At 48.0% G+C, this 23,548-nt stretch overlaps 1 long non-coding RNA gene across 1 annotated transcript; it reads left to right on the forward strand.

The window, feature by feature from the left end:
• The first annotated feature begins 1,150 nt into the window (after positions 1-1,150).
• On the forward strand, positions 1,151-14,399 carry LOC138750477 (uncharacterized). Its single transcript, XR_011349353.1, has 3 exons — positions 1,151-1,424; positions 9,792-9,841; positions 14,097-14,399. It is a non-coding gene; the product is annotated as an uncharacterized lncRNA (long non-coding RNA).
• Positions 14,400-23,548: the final 9,149 nt, after the last annotated feature.

Here is a 23,548-nt window from a genome sequence, read left to right on the forward strand (position 1 = left end):
ATACAGGGTAGGCCCTTTAGGACGGAGATGAGAAAGCATTTTTTTACCCAGAGAAGTGTGAATCTGTGGAATGCTCTGCCACAGAGGGTGGTAGAGGCGGATTCACTGACTATGTTCAAAAGAGAGTTAGATAAGACTCTTGTGGGTAACGGAGTTAAGGGTTATGGGGATAAGGCTGGAAAGGGGTACTGATGGTAATGATCAGCCATGATCTAAAATGGCGGTGCTGGCCCGACAGGACAAATGGCCTACTCCAGCTCCTATTGTCTATTGTGTTATATGAGAGAGTTTGAAATTGTGACGTTGTTATGGAACCATTGAAAATGTGATGTTAGTGAGTTCCTCAGTGTAACCTATTTAGGAGAGTGAGTTCCACAGTGTGAGTGAGTCCCACCATTTGACCTTGTTATATGAGAGAGTTTGAAAGTGTGACATTGTTATGGAAGTGAATTCCTCAGTGTCAACCTGTCTAGTTAGTGAGCCTCAGAGTGTAACATTTGTATAGAATGAGTTTGACAGTGTGACATTTTTATGTGTGAGATTCCGACCGTGTCAACTTGCTATGTGTCTGAGTTTCACAGTGTAACCTTGTAATTTTGCTCCATTCAATGTTGAAAAAGTTATGTGAGTTCCTCAGTGCAACTTTTTTAGCTGAGTGAGTTCCACAATGTAACCGTGTTATGTGAGTCAGTTCCACAGTGTAAACTTGTCATGTGCGAGAGTTGCACAGTATAATTTTGTTTACTTAGTGAAACCCCTATTCTAAACCATATGTTTGTGTGTCCCACAGTGTAAAGTTGTTGTGTGAGTAATTTACAACGTGTGACCTTGTTACGTGAGTAATTCCCACCATGTAAACTTGATATGTGTCTGAGTTTCACAGTGTAACCTTGTAATTTTGCTAAATTCGATATTGAAAATATTATGTTAGTGAGTTCATCAGTGCAACTTTTTTAGGTGAGTGTGTTCCACAGTGTGAGTGAGTCCCACCACTTGACCTTGTTGTATGTGAGTGTTTGAAAATGTGACGTTGTTATGGAAGTGAATTCCACAATGACAACCTGTCTAGTTAGTGAGCCTCAGAGTGTAACATTGGTATGGAGTGAGTTTGACAGTGTGACATTGTTATATGTGAGATTCCCACTGTGTCAACTTGCTATGTGGGTGAGTTTCACAGTGTTACCTTGTAATTTCGCTAAATCCCACATTGTAAATGTTACGTGAGTGAGTCCCACAGTTTGACCTTGTTATGTGAATCAGTTCCACAGTGTGACATTGCTGAGGTCATGAGTTCCACATTGTAAACTTATTATGTGAGAGATTTCCACAGTTTAACTTTCTTATTGAGGGGGATTCCACAATGTGAATGAGTTCCACAGAATGAGCATGTGATGTGATTTTTACCTGCCGTCTAACCTTGTTATGTGAGTGAGTCCCACATTCTGACCTTGTTATATCACTGGTGTTCGATATTGAAAATGTTTTGTTCGTGAGTTCCACAGTGTAACCGTGTTATGTGAGTGAGTTTAAAAGTGTGATGTTGTTCAGGAAGTGAATTCCACAATGTCAACCTCTCTAGTTAGTGAATCTCAGAGTGTAAAATTGGTATGTTAGTGAGTTTGACAGTTTGACGTTGTTATGTGTGAGATTCCCACCGTGTAAACATTTTGTTAGTCAGTTTCACAGTGTAACCTTATAATTTTGCTAAATTCGATTTTAAAAATGTTATGTTAGTGAATTCCTCAGTGCAACTTTTTTAGGTGAGTGTGTTCCACAGTGTGAGTGAGTCCCACCATTTGACCTTGTTATATGAGAGATTTTGAAAGTGTGACGTTGTTATGGAAGTGAATTCCACAGTGTCAACCTGTCTAGTTAGTGAGCCTCAGACTGTAACATAGGTATGGAGTAAGTTTGACTGTGTGACATTGTTATGTTTCAGATTCCCACCGTGTAAACTTGTTATGTGTCTGAGTTTCACAGTGATACCTTGTAATTTCGCTAAATTTGAAATTGAAAATGTTGTTAGTGAGTTCCTCAGTGTAACCTATTTAGGTGAATGAGTTCCACAGTATAACCTTGTTATGTGAGTGAATTCCACAGTGTAACCGTGTTATGTGAGTCAGTTCCACAGTGTAAACTTGTCATGTGATAGAGTTGCACAGTACAATTTTGTTCACTTTGTGAATCCCACATTGTAAACTTCATGTTAGTGAGTTCCTCAGTGTAAACTTGTTTCGTGAGTCGTTTACACAGTGTGACCTTATCATGTGTGTCCCAAAATTTGACCTTGTTTCCTTAGTGAAACCCATATTCTAAACAATATGTTCGTGTGTCCAATTGTGTAAACATGTTGTGTGAGTAATTTACACAGTATCACCTTGTTATGTTAGTGATTCCCACCATGTGAACTGGTTATGTGTCTGATCCAACAAATCTCTCTCTGCAAACCCTACGGAACTTTCCTGAGTGGCAAAGCCTTGTTAACTTTATACATGTTCAATTCCGTGCACAGTATCAGAATTGCCTACAACCATTGAACTTGGAAGAATGAGAAGTGAGATTGAACTGTGAACCAAATAACTTTTCTCAAATTTATACACACATCATACACACACACACACACACACACACACACACACACACACACACACACACACACACACACACACACACACACACACATGGGCTTAGACTTAGAAGGGGATAAAGGTTAGTTAAGTTAATATAGATAAGTTAAAGTTTGATTCTGTTTTCATGTTTAAAAATAATTAAAAACAACTTATGTTTAAATAACTGCTTGCCTTGGTGAATGTCTATTGCTGCTGGGTTTTGGGGTCCTTTGGGCTCATACCACCCCCTCCAGCCATGTGTCTCCCGGAACTGGGGGTCTCTGTGCTGCTCCCTGTCTCTGGGAGCTGGGGGTCTCTGCACTGTTCCCCATCTCACAGAGCTGGAGGTTTCTACACTGCTCCCTGTCTCCTGATATTCTCCACCAGTCCTCCAACACAACCCAGACTCCCTGGAGGTGCAGAAGGATTAGTGAAAATGTGGATAGTTTCGCCAGGGTGGGGTCCATACAGGAGCTTGATAACAGCAGGGAGTCCATGGAAGGGGGATGGAGGGCATTCAATGGTGTGCCAGCAGGACGCTGCTGAGGGTGCAGATTCCCTTGGGCTTTCGAGGGGAGAAGGCACTGGTTATTCCACTGGTTTAGGTGAGGCCAGGGTCCAAATTAGAGCTGGCGCAGGTCATCGAGAGATGACATAACAGGTGCCTGGAACTGTGATGAGAATAGTAAGGGCTGGCAGAGGTAGGTAGGAGGGGGTAGTTGTGTTCCGACGAGGGATTGCTGAGGGAGAGGCCACATGGATGGGACTTCGAGGCAAGGACCTTCTGATTGTCTGCAGGGATGGGGCCTGTAAATAGACTCGCAGACATCCAGAACATGGCATCTTTGACCCACTACCATCAGGAAGTAGATATGGAGGAACAAAATCAGGCTGCCAGGCAGGGAAATAACTTCTTCCCACAAGCCATGAGATTGACAATGCAATGTGAGTTGAATGGGTCCATCCTCAACATCATCCCCGCCGGGTCCATCCCCTATTCTGTCCCCTGCCAGATCTGTCTCAAATCCCGTCCCCCACCGGGTCCAACCCCAATACCGTCCCTCACCTGATCCATTCCCAATCGCATCCCCAGAGACAGGGAGCAGCACAGAGACCCCCAGTTCCGGGAGGCACATGGCTGGAGGGGGTAGTATGAGCCCAAAGGACCCCAAAACCCAATACCGTCCCTCACCTGATCCATTCCCAATCGCATCCCCGCTGGGTCCATACAAAATCCCATCTCCCGCCGAGACCATCCCCAATACCATTCCCACTCATTCTGTCACTAATCCTTTTGCCCACCATGTCCTCCCACATATCCTATTCCCCATTGGTCCCTCCCCAAAGCCCCTGATCCCCACCAGGTCCATCCCCAAAGCCATTGTCCCCACCAGCTGGTCCCCAAAGCCCCCACCTCCCTACTGGTCTCATCCTGAAGCCCCATCACTCCGCTGGGCCTGCCCCAAAGGCCCATTCCCCATCATGGGTGATCTAGTGAGAGGATCGGTCTGGTGGGAGGAGAGACATGATGGGGAATGGGGGCTTTGGGGATGGGCCTGGTGGGTGACAGGGGACAGTATTGGAAATGGACCAGGAGGACAGAGACCACCCCTGGAGTTTCAGTTCACCATCGGGTCACTCACCTTGGCCGACGGACGTTCTTTGATCTGCGGGAACCCGAATTCGGTGCAGTTGGGGTTTGTCTCCCAGATCTGCTCCCTGGCTGAGGTCACCAATACCTGTTGGGACAGAAACCATCTTCACCAGTGGCTCAGGGTGGGGGAAGCAGGAGGGTGACAAGGGGAGGGGGTGCAGTGTCTGTGTACCAGGTCAGGGACATGGGACGAGTCCTAGAACTAGGGTGGTGGTGAAGGCTGAAACCTAGGGGCATTTAAGAGGCTCTGAGTCATGTGGATGAAAGATGAATGGAGGGTTATGAGGGAGGAAGGGGTTAGTTATTTTTATTTTGGTAGGAATACATCGGTCGGCACAACATCGAGGGCCGAAGGGCTTGTACTGTGCATCTCATATTCGATGTTAAACCTTTTGGTCTTTGAGCACGCGGACATGTCGGGGAGGGACCGTGGCCAATTGGCACATTCCAGGCTGCAGGAGTACATGCTGATGGATGCACGGAGGCTGACACAGCCAACACGAGATGGAACATAATCCTCCCATTACCAGGCACTGAGGGGCTGAGGCCAAGGGGAACCCCTCCAATAGCAGAAGGGGGCAATAACTACATGGTATCAAAGTGGTGGCAATGAAGCTAATCAGAGTTGTTTGCAGCAATGTGCAGTGAAAGGAATATGTGGATGCAACACGAGGAGGTGAAAAGACTTGGAACGGTCTTCCTCTTTGGAAATAATTTGTGAATAAAGTCAACTTTGCTGGGTGGGGGAGGGGGGAAGAGAAAAGCTCTAACTCAGTCAACTTTGCTTCATGAGATACATTCACCGATCCAGGAAATCTCCTCTGCACCCGCTCCAAAGACCAAGGTCAAATTTATTACCATTGGATAGCACAAGTACTACCTGATGAAACAGCATTCTTGGGGTAAACACATGCAAACACACAACCAAGCCCTCGCACCAACAGACAAATGATACACGTGCAGCACGTCCAGAAAAATAACTCAATATTGTTGAATAAATAGCAGAGTCGAGGAGTATTTGTATGAGCAGCTCATCAATCATTCCACGTTCTCCATGCATGGTGGTACCGGCTCTGATGTTCCTGGATCTCTTTCCCGACGGGAATAGCTGGATGATGCTGTTGGCCGGGTGAAGGGGTCTTCGATGATTTTGTCAACGATCCTGGTAGATCACATTAATATTTGGGGTGGGGCTGGGCAGAGGGCGTCCCCAGTGTTTCTCTCGGCCACTCCTGGTCCCGTAGATAGAAGACCGATCATTTAAAAATATATATTATTCAGAAATTAAACACCACAAAGAATTCACACAATTAATAATAATTCAAATCAAATACATAGTTAAAAGAAAGAATAAAAAATCCCCTCATACACTACCCCCATCTCCCCTCCATCCCCTTGCCAAAAGAAAAATAAAAATGAAGACAAAGGACTCCCAGGAGGAATGCCGATTACTTTAACATTCCTTTTCATAAACTGAGGCCTTATAGAGAAAGGGAATGTCAGAGCTTCATTTAAATATTCACTCCCACCCTTTGTAAATATGGGCTCCATATTCTTACAAAATATATGGGTGTTGCCATCTGCTAACCAGGACGCCATCCAGTACACAAGATGGCTGACGAACGTGGTGACTGCGCAGAGTCCGCGGGGACAAAAAAACTTTGTCCCAGGTGAAAACCCACATGGCGGGAAGCAATGAGCAATGGAGGGAACACCCACCAATCTAAGGCCGACGCTGTCGTCTCGTAAGTCCTGTCGTCAGCAGCGGGAGAGAATATATGCAGAGCTGCCGGTGCAACAAACGTGTCTTCAACTTCGACTTCTTGGGTGTGTGTCATTCTTTCCACATTTCGGGGTATCGTGCATCCTTCATTGGTGACCCCGGCAGGTGCAACCGCCAGATGATGGACCAGGTGGCTCTTCAAGCAGTTTAGTTGAAGCTGTCAATGTTCTGGGCTTCACAGCCACACGTGTGGTTCGAACAGACCGAGGCCCAATTCTACCAGATCACCGCCAAGGACATATGTGACTACTATGTGGTGAGCTCGTTCGAGTAGGACATGGCAGCAGGGGTCTTCGACCCCCTGCAGCATCCTCCAGAGCAAGGTAAATACAATACCCTCAAGGAGCGATTAACCCCCATCTTTGGGTTCCCACGGACAGAGTCCCATCCACCCTCCTGAACCAAATGCTCGCCCTTGCTGAGGGACACAGGACTTGTCTGCTCTTTGAGCAGATTTTGCTGGAACAGCTGCCCATGTGCCTCCCCCTGCACATGGTACCAAAGCAGGCAGGAGGGTGGAGGCCATGTGGTTACTATCCCTGCCCCAACAGGACAACCACAGTAGAATTTTACCTCTGCAGGAAATTGGACTTACGATAAACCTTACTAAGTGCCAGTTCAGGCTGGAAATGTTTGACTTCCTGGAGGGTCGAATCAATAGGCATGGAGCTAAATCCCTGCTTGAAAAGGTAGAGGCTGTTTGGTGATTCCCCAAACTCCCCCCCACCACAGTAAAGGGACTGCAAGAATTCACTGGTATGATTAACTTTTATCACCGATTCATACCAACAGCAGCCCACATCATGCACCCACTTTTTGCACTTATGGCGGAGAAACAAAAAGAGATTAGCTGGGACAATGAGGCTTTGGAGGTGTTCAGAGGGCCAAGGATGCACAGGCCCACACCACCCTTCTGGTACACGCCAGGCCGGAGGTGCCAACCATTCTCTCAGTAGATGCTTCCAGTACAGCAGTAGGGGGCGCACTGGAGCAATTCATCGAAGGGCAATGGCTGCCCATGACCTTCTTTAGCAGGCACCTCTGGCCACCCAAACTCAAATACAGTGCCTTTGACCGAGAGCAATTTCTGCTGTACCTGGCAGTCAGACACATCAGGTATTTTTTGGAAGGTAGACAATTTAGGGTCTTCATGAACCAGAAGCCATTAACCTTTGCCTTCCATAAAGTGTTGGACCCATGGTCGGCCAAGCAGCAGCGAAACCTCTCATATGAGTCTGAGTTCATTACAGACATTCAACACGTCGTAGATAAAACCAACATTGTGGCCGACGCACTGTCCCACCCCGCGATCGAGTCTGTCCCAGGGAATAGACTCTGCAGTCCTAAGCAGGGCACAGCCGCAAGACACTGAGCTCGTGTCATACGGGACAGCAGTTTCCTGGCTCAGGCTGGAGGCTGTCGCCATTGACCCTGGTAAGTAGATGCTGCTCTGCGACTTCTCCACTGGCAAACTCTGCCCCATCGTGCCGGCAGCGTGGAAATGACAGGTTTTCGATGAGGTGCACAATCGGGGGCACCCAGCCATCAGAACTGTCAAAATGGTGGCCAGTAAATTTGTCTTGCACAGCCTCCAAAAACAAGTTGTCATTGGGCCAAGACCTACACACTCAGCCAGACGTCCAAAGCGAGACACACGTCAAGGCACCCTCAGATATTCAAGCTAGCATGATATAGGTTCAGTCACATCTATATTGTCATAGTAGGGTCACTAACAGTCTCCCGCAGGATGAGTTATCTTCTCACCATGATTGACTGCTCCATGAGGTTCCCAGAGGAAGTCCAGCTGTCTAATATAACCACTGAGACCTGATTAACACCTGGGAGTCACATGAGTCCTGGAGTTTATGCCTTCTGATAGAGGTACAAAGTTCATGTTGGGACTCTGGGCGGCACTGGCCAACTTGCTGTGATGCCAGCTTCACCATACCAGGGTGTACCACCCTGAGTCCAGTAGGTTGCTGAAGAGGTTCCACAGGCACCTAAAGGCAGCCTTGATGGCTTTGGCTTGAAGGGCCGAACTGGACAGATGAGCTAACCTGGGTCCTCCTGTGGATCCGCACTGCACCAAAAGAAGACCTCAACACCTCAGCAGCCGAGATGGTGATACCAGGAATTTTTTGGCCGCTGCCAAGAATCCAGAGGACCTGACGGCCTCAATGACAAAACAAAAGGAAAGACGGGAACTTGAGCCCCTCTGCAGCCTCCTCTGTACAGCCAGGCCAAATACTTGGATCCCAAAATTTCAGGGACCTGTGAGTACATTTTTGATCAAAGGGTGGCCATAGAAAGTAGTCAGACACAACGCATCGACATATGTGCTGTATATCGATGCGAAGGAAGAGACCTTCACCATCAACCACCTCAAGCCAGCACATCTGAACTTCAGCAAACTCAGCCCCCACTCAGCCCCCACGATGCAGAGTTTGAAATTTAGATGCAAAGTTAATAACATCCATGATGGTAGGGATGTATTATTTAAGAAAAATTCTCTGTAAAATTCAGGAGATCAACCATTTCCCTTTGTGATTTATTCGATTGTAGTGAGCCTAGGTCCTTTTCAATTTCTTCTTGAGTGGCTCTGATGGATATAAATTTGTATAAATCTGTGTCATTAATTTCTATTGGATTATATGAGAGTTAACTTGCTCCAGTTTGAATTGCATCAGTTGTCCTTCACCTTTCTTCTGTTCTCAGTTGCCAGGACAAGACCATGTGGCTTTCTCTCATCAGGTCGTTTTCAGCTCTAGAAGGATGTGACCTATTGGAGCTTTTTTTGTTTAAAAATTCCTTGGAACTAGACTGTTGGAACTCCTTTTCCAATTTCCAAATTTGTTTCCAGCTCTTCTATTTCTCCCATGTATTTCTTCTTCATCCCTTTTGTTTGTGATATTGTTTGTCCCCATAAAATATAAAACTATTGGGAGAGGAGGCACAGTTTGACTCGCAGAATAACTTTATCTGGTCGCTTACATCCTTGCCAAAATCTGGTTTTTGAAGATGGGTGGGGTTCGAACGCCATCTCTGTGACTTAGTTGTTTTTTCTGGCATCGAGATAGACAGGGTCAAAGGTTCAAGATAAGTATTCAGACGAATGTTCTCCGAATTTGCTGTGTTGATAACAAAGAAAGGCCAATCCGAGTCGAGGAAAAATGGAGGCATTGGCCTCCACACATCTGTCAAATTTTAATCTTTCAGGAAAGCCAAGGTAGTTTTGCCTGCTTTTATTCGGGATATTCTCGAGGTGACTTGTCCAGAACAGGATCCAAGCAAAAACTAAAGCCACCCCCTCCAAGTATATTTTGTCGTCCCCTGATACCTTGAGAAAAATATTCTGAATAAAGGAATCATTTTCACTGTTAGGTGGTGGGAGATTTAAAAGTCTCCAGGGTTCTGAGTAAATCTGACCATCAACTAATACATATCAGCCTTGTGGATCAATCATCGTCTCTCAAAGTGTTGTTATTGATTACCCTGGCCTTGGTGTGAACAGATGATGTTAATACCTGTCCTATCGATTCTTTCCTCAGTTTCTTAGGCTCCTGTGTGAGAAGATGGATTTCTTATAGAAAGGCAATATCAATTTGCAGTTTTTTTTCCTGTCAGGTGGGCTGGCCTCCGACTTCACTGGCAGGCCTTGAAGTGGCCCCGCCATTTTCATCACCATAAGGCCCCTCGATCTGTTCTGGAGGTTTCCACGTTGATTCCTTGTTGTTTTTGCTTGCAGATTTACTTTTTATGTCATTCTGCTGATCCCGGAGCATTCCCTCATCACTTGTAAGTATTTTGACTCCTTTTTCTCCCGGAAATAATTGTCTCGACAGACAACTGTCAGAATTAGCTCAATAGCTGAATCTAGTTGCTTCGACTTTGGTCTCTGGTCCATACTGCAGCTGTCTGACCAAAAGTGGGTTTGGGGGTTTTTAATAGATGTAAAATGTTTGTGTTTGGAGAGCCCCTGGGCCAGCGTCCATCTCACTTCACTACATCATGCGACCCTCACTAGGAGATCATAAGGAAAGTTTGCTTGAATGGAAATTTGTGGTGGTACATCATCGGCCAACTGCAAGGGGGAACCTCTGTACCTGAAGAAGTGCAAGGAGACAGGACAACACCTGGTCAGCTGTCAATCAGTCGGCCTGAAGGGATCAAGCCCAACCCGGTTGGGTGTCAATCACCCTCCAGGATAAAACCCTGCGCTGGCCTCCCGAGGCCTCACTCAGAGTTACTGCAGCTACCCCCAGCCTGGCTCTGTGGAAGTCTTTGTGGATTAAAGCCTGTTGTACTGTCTTTACCTTGTGTGCATCTGATTCTGGCTAACAGCGCACCACAATTTAATCCACAAAATGTTCCCATGCCTGTTCCTCAGGGAGCTTCGAAGTTGACCCACACCACCCAGAAGCCCAGACACGCTTTGAGATATGGCAGCACGCGGTCGAGGCAATCATCGAGGCGCATGCAGGTGGCATCCTGGACTCAGATCGGAAGAGGCCGGTCCTACTCCGGTCAAAGATGGGTCCCCACGCCTTCCAGGCAACCAAAGGCTGCTCCATGTGCAAGAGCACAATGGACACCTTTGAGAAATTGTACAAGACCCCCATTAATGCGGTCTGACCAAGGTACCTCTTCAACACCCAAGCAGAGCAACCCAGGGAGATGGCTTACTTGGGACACCTGCGAGAGTTGGCCCGACCGTGTCTGGCTGAACCCGGGGAAGGCTGACCCGGGACGCCTTCGTCCGAGGGCTACGCTTGTGGGCCATCCAGCAGAAGCTGATGGAAGATAATGTCTACGCCCTGACCAAGACAGGGCAAGTGTTCTGAAACCTGGAAACTGCAGCAATGCACATCGAAGCCTTCGATTCTAAGTTCACCCTTGTTCCCTCATTGCCCTCTCACACTGCAGCTGCAGCCATAGACCGAGCTGTGGAGGAGAACGTCGCTGCATCAGGTGCCCGGCATTCCTGTAAGTACTGTGGGTCCTGGTGTGGGTCAGACTGACTATCATGCCAACACTGCTCAGCTAGGAACCAGTACTGTTCCCGATGCGGCAAGAAAGTTGACTTTACTAAAGTGTGGCTCTCAAAATCAGCCGGCAGCTCAGTGGCCCTCTATGACCTCCCCACTTCCCCGCGGACCCCTCCACATACGCGAGCGGGGTGGTGCCAATTTTCCCGCTACAACTTCTGCCTTCCACAACTCTGACGGTGCAGCATCTGGCTCTGCCAGTGACGATTGCAGCATGTACCCCGAGTACCTGGACTAGCCACAGCGCTCGCCAGCATCACTTCTGTCTCATGGTGTGACATCAATTCTGGCTGACATAATGACGTTACTGCCACCGGCCCCAACGATGTCACTTCCTCCGACACAATGAACATGGCTGGGGGAAGCACCCATGTGACGCCGCCATCTTGGGCCAAGCAGCGGCCGACACAGCAGGCCCCCGATGATGATGAGAATGACATAGTCAACACAGGTAATGTTCAGGCCACCCAGCTGATGCTCTCCATGACTCCGGACACCATCAGTTGCTGCACGCCACACCCCATAACCAACGTCGATGTGGTCAACACGAGCAATGACTAGGACACCCTACCGACGCTCCACAAGCCTCCAGATGCCATAACCGGAGAGCGATGTCTCTGACCCTGAGATGGTCCTGGCTGCCACCACTCCGACCAGTGACATCCCTCATGACCTCAGGAGCTCTATGAAGGTCGTGCAAGTCAACGGGCAGGTAACAAAGAGCCTGTTCGACAGTGGCAGCACAGAAAGCTTCATTATCCCGAGTGTGGCCCACTCCCCGACATTAAAAGTCCACCCCACCACCTGCTCGATCGCCCTCGCTGCCAAGAATAAGACTGTTGGTACCCTCAGGCGCTGCTTGGCCGATATTACTGTGGGAGGGGAGACATACACAGGGTTCAGGTTCCTGGTCATGCCCAAACTCTGCGTCTCAGTCCTCCTGGGCCTCAATTTCCATTGCCACATGCAAAGTATCACCCTTGCCTTCGCGGGCGCCAACCTCCACTCACGTTACACAGTATGCCAACCTAGCAGTCCTGCCAACCTTCGGCCTCTCGCATCACCCCACCGGCACTCTTCCCTCATCTTATACAAGGCTGCAAGCCGATTGGTGCCAGAATTAGGCGCTATTGTTCCGCAGACAGAGACTTCATCAAGGCGGAGGTGCGGCGACTCCTGGTAGAAGGTGTCACAGAGCCCAGTAACAGCCCCTGGAGAGCCCAAGTCCTGGTGGTTGAAAGGGGTAGTAAGCCGAGAATAGCCTTGGATTACAGCCAGACTATTAACCGGTACATCCAACTGGATGCCTACCCCCTGCCGAGGATCGTTGACATGGTCAACGAGATAGCCCGCTACCAGGTTTTCTCCATGATTGACCTGAAGTCGGCGTATTACCAAATCCCCATCCACCTGAAGGACAAACCCTACATCACCTTCAAGGCAGACGGGAGCCTGTACCCGTTCTGCCGAGTTCCCTTTGGGGTCATGAACGGGATCTCCATCTTCCAGCAGGAGATGGATCGCAAGGTAGACAGCACAAGCTAAAGGTGACGTTCCCGTATATGGATAATGTCACTATATGCGGCCGTAACCAGTAGGACCACGATGCTAACCTGGAAAAATTCCTCCAGATGGCTGGGGAGCTGAACCTCACTTACAACAAGAAGAAGTGTGTGTTTAGCATCACCCACCTCGCCACCATGGCCCATGGTGTCCTCAGCCCAGATCCAGAAAGAATGCGCCCATTAATGGAGTTACCTCTCCCCCACACGCTAATAGCCCTCTGCAGGTGCCTTGTCCTATTCTCCTATTACTCGCAGTAGGTCCCTCGCTTCTTGGACAAGGTCCACCCACTAGCCCAAGCTACAACTTTTCCCCTCCCACCTGAGGCACAGGCAGCCTTCATTCGCATCAGACACGACATCGCAGACGCCATGATGCAGGCCGTGGATGAGGAATCCCCATTCCAGGTGCAGAGCAATGCCTCTGAGGTATCTTTCACCACTACCCTCAACCAAGGGGGGCACCTCATCACTTTCTTGTCTAGCACCCTCCACGGCTCCAAGCTAGGGCATTCCGCCATTGAAAAGCATACCAGGCGATTGTGGAAGCAGTCCGCCACTGGTGCCACCACCTGGCCAGCAGGAGATTCACTCTCCTCATGGACCAGCGGGCCGTGGCGTTCATATTTAACACTACCCACAAGACCAAGATCAAGAACGACAAGATCCTGCGCTGAAGAGTCGAGTTGGCAACCTACAGCTACGACATCCAGTACCTCCCCGGGAGGTTTAACGACCCCCCAAATGCTCTCTCTCAGATCTGTGCATCTATGCACAATGACAGGCTGCAGACATTGCATGAGTCCCTCTGCCATTCGGGTGTCACCAGGTTGTACTACTTCATTAAGTCCCGGATGCTGCCATATACCATCAGGGACGCCAAGGACATGACCGAGGCCTGCTGGGTCTGTGCAGAGTGTCAACCCCATTTCTTCCGTACACCACAGGCCCATATTGTAAAGGCCACTCAGCCCTTTGAGTGTCTTGGCATGAACTTCAAAGGACCTCTGCCTTCCACGAACCAAAATGTCTTCTTCCTCACGGTCGTGGACGAGTACTCACACTCCCCTTTCACTATCCCTTGCACGGACACCTCCACAGCCACCGTCATCAGGGCCCTGGGGCAGATCTTCACCATGTTTGGCTACACACCTTTCATCCACAGTGACTGGGGGTCTAGTTTCATGAGTGACGAGCTGTACAAGTACCTGACAGCGAAGGGTATCGCGACCAGACACACGACAAGTTATAACCCAAGAGGTAATGGGCAAGTTGAACACAAAAATAGGGTAGTCTGGAAGGCAGTCCTCCTTGCTCTCAAGTCGAAAGGGTGGGCCATTGAGTACTGGCAGGATGCCCAGCCCGAGGCGCTCCATTTAATTCGGTCACTGCTGTGTACGGCTACCAATGAGACCCTCATGAACGTCTGTTCTCATTCCCCAGGAAGTCGGCATCTGGAATGTTCCACCCAACATGGCTCATGTTCCCGAGACCAGTCCTCTTGCGTAAGGACATACGGACAAACAAGGCCGAAGCCCTGGTCGAGCAGGTCTTCCTCCTACATGTGAACCTCAACTACACCTACGTTAGGTTCGGCAGTGGCAGGGAGGACACCATCTCAACCATGGACCTGGCACCAGCAGGAGCACCCACCACTCCACGCCACACTCCAGCCCTGGACAATGCTGACCGGGCAATCATCCCCGTCCGCAGGGAGCTACGGGGCACGTCAAGCCTCCTTGACCACCAGAGGCCCGCTTCAGCCCTTGGGGACGAACATATTTATTTATGATTTTTTTCAAAAATATCCTTAATAAATATTTCAACATCATAATATATGAAACTTTTTCTTACAAACAACCAACAAAAGCCAAACAGTCCCTCCCTCCCTCCCCACTTCCAAACAAATGAATCCACTCACCATCAGAGTTGATATATCTTTTAAATATATAGTATCCAATTGGGGAAACCACACTTAAATAAATATAATAGTTGCATTTATTGTCCTTTTTCTTTTTTATGACTGTATTTCGGCCTCAATGTGGTCATGGTCTGGCTGCCAGATCTTTACAAATTTGTTCTTTAAGTGAGATGTGACTTGTTTCCATGGGTTTCCAGCTGTCCATTTCTGCCGTCCATTCTGCGATAAGTAGAGGGGAGTCTGACATCCAAGTGATCGCGCCACTTTTCTTTGCTCCAGCCAATGCTATTTTTATCAATGAGATTGTATATTTGTTCAATTTGTTGCTGACGTCCATAACATTACCGAGTAGGTAGCACTCTGGGCCGCCCGTGAAAGCCACTCCTGTTATCCTGGCTAATTTTTCGGTGATGTCTTGCCAAAATGGCCTCACCTTCACACACAACCATGTGGCCTGTCAAAAAGTTCCTGTCTCTGTCCCACATCTTTTTTTGTTTATTATTTACATCAATACAAGGATTAACTCAATAAAGATAATATCTTATAACAACAGAGTACAATATGATCCCAAACCTTTAATCTATTTTCTCCCCACCCCCTCCCTCCTCCTCCCCAAAGAAAAGAAAGAGAAACCCACCTCAATCTATACAGTTGCTATTATTCCCAGAGTTATTTGATTTTCTAGCAAATAATTATTAACCATGAACTAAGAGGAGTGGGTGATGTGGAGGATGTGGATGGACTTTTATTTGCCATATCCATGTACCGTTCCCGATCTGATTCCTTCAACTAGAACTCATTTTTTTTCTAACGTGACACCGTTTTTCATTTCAATGTCCCATCCCTCGTTACAAAACTCTCTGCTCTCCACGTTAGTGCTGCACATTTCTTCACTGCTGCTATGGCTGAACTCAGAAAGTTTGTTTGATATTTATCCAACTTCAGTTTTGATTCTGCTTCATATATATGACCAAGCACAAATATTCTCATGTCCTTTTGTATTTTTATCTTCATAATTTGTCCTAATAATATACTGAAATCCTTCCAAAATTCTTCCACTTTTACACAGGTCCAAAACGAATGGAAAAAAAAGTCCTGATCACTCGATTACATTGAAAATATTTATCCGAATAATTGGAGACAAGTCCATTTAATTTATATGGAATACAGCAGAATTGATGTGGAGAATTGTATTTTGATATCTGGCATTAATCGTTTTTGTAACACTCTTGACACAATCTTGACCCTATTTCTTCATGAATTTGTATATTTCAATCTTCCTTCCACCTTTGTTTCGATTTATATAAATCCTTTTCTCCATATTATATTTGATGTCTATAAAATCTCCTTCCCACATTTGAAACACATTTCTGATATTTAGATCATTTCTCTGGGGCATGATAGAATTGCTGTAAAATATTAGACTGAACCAGTCCATATCCTGCATTTCTAATTGATGTCTTGCTGACCTTACACCAATCTGACCAGCTTCTTTCTGAAATCGTCACATCCAAGTCCGACTCCTGTCTTTCTCCTGACCTCTGCTATCCTGGCTTTGAATAGTATCAAGGTGATACTATGAGCACCCATCCCTTGACCGGTACAGACATGGCTCTTGCTACCTGACCTTGAAACTCACCCCAACCTCGTGTGGAAGGTGCTACTTACCAGCCATGAGGAGTTGAAAGAGGCAGACCCAAGGGGCACATGATCCTTATTAATTCTGGGGGCAGTGCTAGGAAGGCCAATCACTCGAGGTAGGCTGGGCTCCGTAGGCTGCTGTGGCCAATGGCTCGAAGCCAAGTGCAGGGGCTCAGCAGGGGTCAGTCGAGGTGATTCACCTGGGCCAATTGGGTGAAGGTCAGGGCCGAGTCAGGCTGGGCTGACTGGACTGTAGCTCCTGGTGATTTAGGTGGTCAAATCGCAAGGGTCACCTTGATGGCTTGGGGTGAGTCTTTGAACTTGATTGGCAGCCAGGGTGTCCACCGAACAGGAGCACAGCAGCACCACCTGGTGTTGGACGCTGCCTCTCCATTACACACACACACACACACACACACACACACACACACACACACACACACACACACACACACACACACACACACACACACACACACACACACGTGCACCTGCATTTTCATGAACTCATGCACAAACATGTACGCATGCGCATGTACTCACTAATGCTTTCACAGACTCTCAGACACAATTGCAAAAATCAAGATAAAAGTGGTAAAATGTTTTGGGCAGAAAAATAGATCAAAATGATTGGAAATTGTAATGTAAAGATAATGGTGGCCCACAAGTGCGGAGATCAGGCCGGCACAACACGCGGTAATAAACAGCGGCATAACTCACTAATGTGATCCCCAGCATCGGGAACAAGCGCGGTTGGAAGCTGGGGCAGTACAAGACCGGCAGCCCTAAATTGGGGTTGGCCAGGCTGCCCAGCTAACAGAACAACAGCAGGTTGGGGAAGAAGGGGAGTCATATGCAAGAATGTTCCCGCGAGCGGGAATCCCGCTTATGTTATTAATGCGGTTGATGTCAGCCAATCAACCCAACGGTGGGAACTACAACTGTATAAAAGGAACTTTTCCAGCCTCAATCAAGGCAGAGCTTCAACTCCGAGGGCTACAACCAAATTATTAATGTTACCTACAGATTTGTACAAAATCATTTTTTCCATCAACTCTTTTTAACGCCTCAAAAATTAAATAGATTTAATATCTTCAGAATTATATCTTAGATGTGATAATGAGATAGGTTCTTTTTGTCATTTGACTTGGTCATGTCTTGAGTTTCCGTCATTTGGTATATAAATTAAAGTAGTTTTGGAGAAAATATTAAGGATAAACTTCAATTGAATCCAATGTTAATTTTGAGGGGAAATATATCGATGAAAATGAAGGTTTACAAAGTCTCAAATTGAATTTTTATGATCATCAGGTGTTTGAAGGAAATGTGTAGCCATGATTCGGAGATGGGGGATGGATTTAGGGATGCAGAGCTGGGATCTCGAAATGAGATCTTGTATTCCTCTGGAAAAATAACATCGTTTACATGATAAATATCACTTTGGTTTGGAAAATATGGAGCCCATATTTACGAGGTTGTTTGGAAAACTGAAGCTCTCAGTAGCTCGTCCTGGTGGAGATACACGGTTTCACGGCGGTTTGTTCGAATTTCCTCTTTTTTCTTTTAGGCCAACTTGGGAGAGAGGGGGTGCTGGCTAGGGAGGATTTGGTGGGGATGGTGGGTGATGGTGGGGAGGGAGGGATGATGGTGGGAAGGGTGAGGTGATGGGGAGGGAGGGGTTGGTGCGGAAGGAGAAGTGGTCAGGTTGAGGGAAAGATGGTGAGGGAGGGGTTGGTTAGGTGGTAGGGGTGATAGGGAGGGAGGAGTTGATGGGTAGTGAGGGGGAGATTGGGAGGGAGAGGTGATGGGGAGGGTGGGGTTGGTGGGGAGGGAGGGGGTGATTGTGAGTGAGGGGGAGATGGTGAGGGAGGTGTTGGTTTGAACAGAGGGAGGGTGGGGGTGTTGGTAGGGAGGGAGTGATGGGAGGGATGGGTTGGTGAGAAGGGAGGAGGTTGATGATGAAGTGGGGTTGGTGGGTAGGGGGTACTGGGAAAGAAAGGGGATTGGTGGGGAGGGAGGAGGTCATGGAGAGGGATGGGGTGATGGGGAGGGATGGATGATGGGGACAGGGAGGTTGGTGGGGAGGGAGGGTTTGATGGGGATGGATGGGTTGGTGAGGAGGGAGGGGGTGATGGGTGGGGAGGGAGTACATGATGGGGAGGGGGATTCGTGGGGAGGGAGGAGGTGATGGGGTGGGAGGGGTGCTGTGGAGGGAGCAGTTGATGTGGAGGCAGGGTTGATAGGGAGGGAGGGGTTGGTGGGGAGTAAGGGGTTGGTGGGGAGTAAGGGGTTGGTGGGGAGGGTGTCCTGCCAGTCGTCCGTGGACCAGTCTTTTGGCTTAAGGGCCAGGAGAACTGCCTTCCAGATCATTCTGTTCTCACATTCTACCTGACCTTTGCCTCTCAGGTTGTAATTAGTCGTGCAACTCGTTGCGATGCCCCTCGCTGTCAGGTACTGGCGCAGCTCCTCAATCATGAAGCTGGACCACTGGTCACTGTGGATGAAGGTGGTGTAGCCGAACAGAGTGAAGATCTGTGTCAGATGAAGGTGGCTGTGTGTGGTGTATGGGCACGGGATAGCGAAGGGAAAATGGGAGTACTCGTCTATCTCTGCGAGGAAGTAGACGTTCCAGTTCATGGAAGGCAGGGGGCCCTTGAAGTCAAAACTTTGGCGTTTGAAGGGCCGAGTGTCCTTCACAAAGTAGGCCTGGGTTGGGCAGAAGATGCGAAGCTTCCATTCCGTGGAGTCCTGGCCTGCCTCAGTCATGGTCCGGACTTCCAAAGGGGGAATTGTGAGAATTATCCAAAGTGATGTTTCAGCAAAATATAATAATCAGTGGCTGAACAGAGACAAGACATGAGAGAAGAAAGGTTGGAGGGAAGGTTGGGAGGTGGGGGGAATGGGCTTGGGGGGGTGGCTGTCTGCTAGACTACAAAGGAAGGACTGTTCCTGCAAGAGGTGCCTGGGGCTGTTTACATATTATGCTCAATGGGTGCCCAGCTACGCCAATGAGACCCACCCCCTAATTCGTACGACCGTTATCAGAAGATGCCCTGGCTGCTTTTGAACAAATTAGAGGAGACATCGCAAAGGCCACTATGCATACCATGGATGAATCTGTCCCCTTTCAGATGGAGAGCGATGCCTCCGATGTCGCAGTTGCCAACACGTTAAACCAGGCAGGCCAGCCGGTAGCATTTTTCTCGCACCCTGCTCAGTCCCAAACTCCGGCACTCTTCCGTCGAGTAGGAAGCTCAAGTGATCGTTGAGACAGTGTGCCACTGGCGACACTACCTGGCCACTAAAATATTTACCCTGTTGACTGACCAGAGGGTCATGTTCAGTGTCAAACAATGGGGTAAAATAAAGAATGGCAAGATTCTGAGGTGGAGGATAGAATTGTCCACCTACAACTATGACATCTTTACCAGCCGGGCAAGCTCAATGACCCCCCGGATGCTCTAGCCCAAGGGACGTGAGCCAGCACGCATCTCAACCATCTCCAGATCCTCCATGACCACCTATGTCACCCCAGAGTCATGAGGTTGTATCATTTGGTTAAAACGCGAAACCTCACGTACTCCAATGAGGATTTCCGGTCCACGACCAAACGTTACCAAATCTGCACCAAGTGTAAGCCTCAGTTCTACCAGCCAGAAAAGGCACACCTCATCAAGGCTGCCCACCCTTTCAAATGGGTGGGCACAGGATGGCGAAGGGAAAATGTGAGTACTCATCTATCTCTGCGAGGAAGTAGATATGACACCTGCATTGATTTCAAGGGCCCCTCCCGATGATAAATAGGAACGTCTACTTCCTGACGGTAGTGGATGAATTCTCCAGGATCCCCTTTGCAACCCCCTGTCCAGATATGACCTCATGTATGGTCATCAAAGCCCTAAGCAGTATCTTCATTCTGTTCGGGTACCCCGACTGCATTCATATTGACCGGGGGAGCTCGTTCATGAATGAGGAGCTGCGACAGTACTTTTTGGCCAGAGGCATAGCCACCAGCTGGACCACCAGCTATAACCCCAGAGGTAATCGCCAGGTGGAAAGGGAGAATGGCACCGTCATGAAGGCGACATCCCTGGCCCTCAGATCTAAAAATTTGCCAATATCCCGCTGGCAGGACATCTTGCCCAAAGCCATTCACGCCATCTGATCTTTACTTTGCACCACTACAAACACAACCCCGCATGAATGCCTCCTTGCTTTTCCTAGGACATCAGTGAATGGTTCCTCCTCCCTTCCTGGCTGACCATCCCAGGGCTGGTTCTGCTTCGGAAGCACATCAGGGACCCTGGTTGAAGTGGTTAACCTCATACATACAAACCCTCAATACGCCTTTGTGAGGTATCCGGATGGCCACGAGGACACTGTGCCAATTCGAGACCTGGCAAGGGCTGGAGACCCTGAGACCGCCTTGCTGGCTACTGACCACGCCGCGTACCCGATCGTGCAGCATTAGAGCACAACACTGGAGCCTGAGCTGCTTGCCTTGCAGCCAGACGTCCAGGCATCTACCCCCCATGCAACAGTGGAAGAGCTCCCAACAGTCCGGGAGTTCACCGCTGACACCCCTTTTCAGACAGTCCCTGCAATGGATGCTTCCCTGTCGGTCCCCTCCCCGGAGGAGCACCATATGGACATGCCGGCCCTACAGCGGTCCGGCAGACAGAGGAGGGTGCCTGAGCAGCTTAACCTCAAGCTCAAGGGTAGCCAAACTTGCTTAATGTAAGAGCCACAAACAATAAAGCTCAGATGCTTGAGAGTCAGTCGCAGATGAACAAAATTCCCACAGACGTTTTCATTGTTACATCCACATTTTGTAACAAAAATATTATAGCAATGTTCAGAAATGGATGTTAAATACCATCATATTTATTCATTCCTGCAGTTTCTAAACTGTTAATTTGTATTAGTTTCAGTTATCATAAAGACACAAACATGTTAAAAAAGGAGAGATATTTTAATCAGATTCCACCCTACAAAATTAGTCATTAAAATCATATCTTTTTATGACTAAAATAAAATTCTACAAATATCAGGCTATTAAAGACGCAAGTCGGGCAAGCGAGGGGGTGGGGTAATCGCCAGTGCGAGTCGGTGAATTGAAGGTGGGGGGAAGAAACCGGCAGCGCGTGTAGGCCGGGCGAGAGGGGTGGAGACCAGCAGTGAGAGTTGGCCGGGCGAGGGTGGGAGGAGACCAGCAGCACAAGTCATCCAGGTGAGAGGGGGGGACCTGCATCACGAGTTGGCCGGGTGAAGGGTGGGGGAAACGGCAGCGCGAATTGTGTGGGCAAGGTGGGTGGAGATCAGCAGTGCGGGTCGGGGCGGGGGTGTTGGGGAGACCGTCAGCACGAGTTGGGGGGTGGGAGACTGGCAGCGAGTCGCATACATGTGGCTCGCTAGTCGCGGTTTGGCCACCCCTGCTCGAGCTGATGGTGGGGCGGGGGGGTGGGGTTTGGTGGGTTTTGTCCTGCTGCTGTTGTGTTACTGTACTGTTGCTGTTACTATGGTTGTGGGGTCACCCTCGGGTGTTGTGTTCCAGTGGGTTCCAATTTTTAAAGGGGGGGTAATTGTACTGATATGATGGTATGCGCTGGCTGCCCCTCCCTTCGGGTGTCCTTCTACCTTGGATCCTCCCTTAGTCCTGCCCATGTGACTCTGGCCCATAAAAGTCGAGTCCCCTCTCCTTCCCACTCATCTAGCCTTGGACCCGGGCCAGCAGTCTCTCATGAAATAAATCCTATCGTTCCCCTCAGTCTTTGTCCGAGGCATTATTGGGGCAACTGAGACCGCCCAACAATGATCTTTTAAAAAGACTGGAAAGAACGGGAACATGTGACAAAGTATCTTACCAAATAAAGATAAAAATAAATAAAGAGTTGGGGTCGCAAAATCAGGGGAATGGGAGAAGTAAACAAGGACGGGTTTTAAGATGACGAGTGGAACAGCTTTTGATAGGTTAAATAAACAGTTGCTCAGTTAAATGACCAGATAAATTAACAAAGGAGTGGTTATGAACACAAAGAAATGCATAAAAAAGGTCGTTGTACATCAGTGGGTCTGCCTTCTCTGAAGGAGACCTGATCTTGCAAGAAAGTTGAATAAAAGGTTTTATCACTTCACCCACTGTGAGATGATTTCATCAGTAAGCTGGGTTTCTCACAGGAATCAGTTACAATTTAATTCACTTTTCTTCTTCAAATATAATTAAAAACTACTTTTCTTTAAGTAACCCAGTGCTGTGGTGCCTATCTTTTATTGATGGTTTTTGGGGTCCTCTGGACTCCGTAACAATATGTACTATAACCATATAACCACTTACAGCACAGAACAGGCCAGTTCCGCCCTACTAGTCCATGCCGTAACAAATCCCCACCCTCCTAGTCCCACTGACAAGCACCCCTCCAGTCCTCTCCTATCCATGTAACTATCCAATCTTTCCTTAAATGTAACCAATGATCCCACCTCGACCACGTCTGTCAGAAGCTCATTCCACATCCCTACCACCCTTTGCATAAAGAAATTTCCCCTCATGTTCCCCTTATAATTTTCCCCCTTCAATCTTAAACCATGCCCTCTAGTTTGAATCTCCCCCATTCTTAATTGAAAAAGCCTATCCATGTTTACTCTGTCTGTCCCTTTTAAAATCTTAAACACGTCTATCAAGTCCCCTCTCAATCTTCTACGCTCCAGAGAAAAAAACCCCAGTCTGCACACACTTTCCCTGTTACTCAAACCTTGAAATCCTGTCAACATTCTCGTGAACCTTCTCTGCACTCTCTCTATTTTGTTTATATCTTTCCTATAATTTGGTGACCAAAACTGTACACAGTACTCCAAATTTGGCCTCACAAATGCCTTGTACAATTTCATCATAACCTCCCTACTCTTGAATTCAATACTCCGATTTATGAAGGCCAACATTCCAAATGCCTTCTTCACCACACCATCTATCTGAGTATCAGCCTTGAGGGTACGATTTACCACAACTCCTAAATCCCTTTGTTGCTCGGCACATCTCAATAGCCTACCATTTAATGCATATGACCTATTTAGATTTGCCTTTCCAAAATGTAACACCACACACTTATCTGTATTAAATTCCATCAGCCATTTCTCAGCCCACACCTCCAGCCTTCCTAAATCACCTTTTAATCTACGGTAATCTTCCTCACTGTCCACAACACCACCAATCTTTGTATCATCCGCAAACTTGCTTATCCAATTCTCCACCCCTACTTCCAGATCGTTAATATATTTTACAAACAATAGTAGACCGAGGACCGATCCCTGAGGAACTCCACTCGTCACCGGTCTCCAA

Source organism: Narcine bancroftii, unplaced genomic scaffold (assembly GCF_036971445.1).
Source record: "Narcine bancroftii isolate sNarBan1 unplaced genomic scaffold, sNarBan1.hap1 Scaffold_153, whole genome shotgun sequence".
Taxonomy (NCBI): Eukaryota; Metazoa; Chordata; class Chondrichthyes; order Torpediniformes; family Narcinidae; genus Narcine; species Narcine bancroftii.